We start from the raw sequence: 1,454 nt of genomic DNA, 5'->3' as shown, positions 1-1,454 counted from the left end.
TGAAAATGCGGAGCCGCGATCGCACATCCTAAAATGCCAGTAAGCATTATTAATGATTAATAAAGTTCTATCTTATCTTGAAAAAAAAAAAAAAAGTCGAATTTCCCAGAGGAACCCACCCGAGGGATTAATAAAGTTCTATCTTATCTTATCTTAGCTAATGCTAGGCTACCGACAGTAAGTGCAATTATTAGTTTTATTTATTGAATATTGTTTTTGTTTATTCCATTATGACCGAATGTTGACTTAACGTATCTAGAGTTGAACGAGTGATTTGATTTTTGTAGTTTTGTCCGTTTTGGATGTTTTTTGTTACTTCTGATGAAATGCCAAAATGGCCTATGAGATTATTGAATCTGTTGCGCAACACCTCTGGTTAAATGAGTTTTGTAAATATATTTGAGTAACTTTGGATAATGTTTATTAGCTTTATTGCTGATATACTTTGATGGGACCCATGAGAATGTTTTTCTATAATAGTATTTTGAATGAAATTCATTATAAAAGATGATGATTCATAGAGATTGACAGACCACGTGACTTTCGCGCATTGCATGCCGGGAACTCGTGGCAAAACAATCCAAGCATTTGCAGCACCGCAAAATGTTCATTCTTCGATTCCAATAAATTCTTGCTTTTTCTTTGCCCGCCAAAAAGGAATGTACAAAACGAAGGAGAACAATGCCGGTCCGTACAAAGACAGACTTGATGAAAAGTCAAAGAAAAGATACTAGGAAAAAAATCAAACCAGTGAAAGGGTCAGACCCTTACGAGCACACAGAGGGACAAAATACGTTGGCGTGCTGCCCAACTTTCACCACGCTCATATTTATAATTATACGCTTCTTGGAGTGAGTGCATACACTCATGAAGTTTAGTAACTTCAGGTCACTGCAACAAGCCCAGGTACAGTTTACCGACGGATGGGTACAGGACCTTGAAATGCACCGTGTAGAAAGTAAAGACCATCGTACATATCATAAGTTTACCAGTCTCACAAATAGTCTTCATAAATACACATTCGTTAACCGTTTATTAATAGGACCTTTGAGCTCAATGGTAATTAATTAGTAGTGGAAATAATTTCTGGTACGCATCACAGAAATGTAGCAGTGACAATAATATTGTATGCTGTAATCGTACTGGGCAATTAGTGATACAAAACAACTGTTTTATCCTGTGAATAAAAGTATATGTTTTTGTCAATGTACCATGGTAATAACAGAAGCGAAGCACAATATTGTGTCAGGACAATTTACTATTTATGCACAATAAACAAAGGAGCATAGCGCGACAATTTCTGTTCAGCGCCAGACTTGCAACCTATATCACCAATTATGTTAAGAAAAATGACGCATTAACTACAGTGGGGCAAAAAAGTATTTAGTCAGCCACCGATTGTGCAAGTTCCCCCACTTAAAATGATGACAGAGGTCAGTAATTTGCACCAGAGG

Source organism: Haplochromis burtoni, unplaced genomic scaffold (assembly GCF_018398535.1).
Source record: "Haplochromis burtoni strain Fernald_Lab_line unplaced genomic scaffold, NCSU_Asbu1 Contig_706, whole genome shotgun sequence".
Taxonomy (NCBI): domain Eukaryota; kingdom Metazoa; phylum Chordata; class Actinopteri; order Cichliformes; family Cichlidae; genus Haplochromis; species Haplochromis burtoni.
This window is presented reverse-complemented; position numbering follows the sequence as displayed.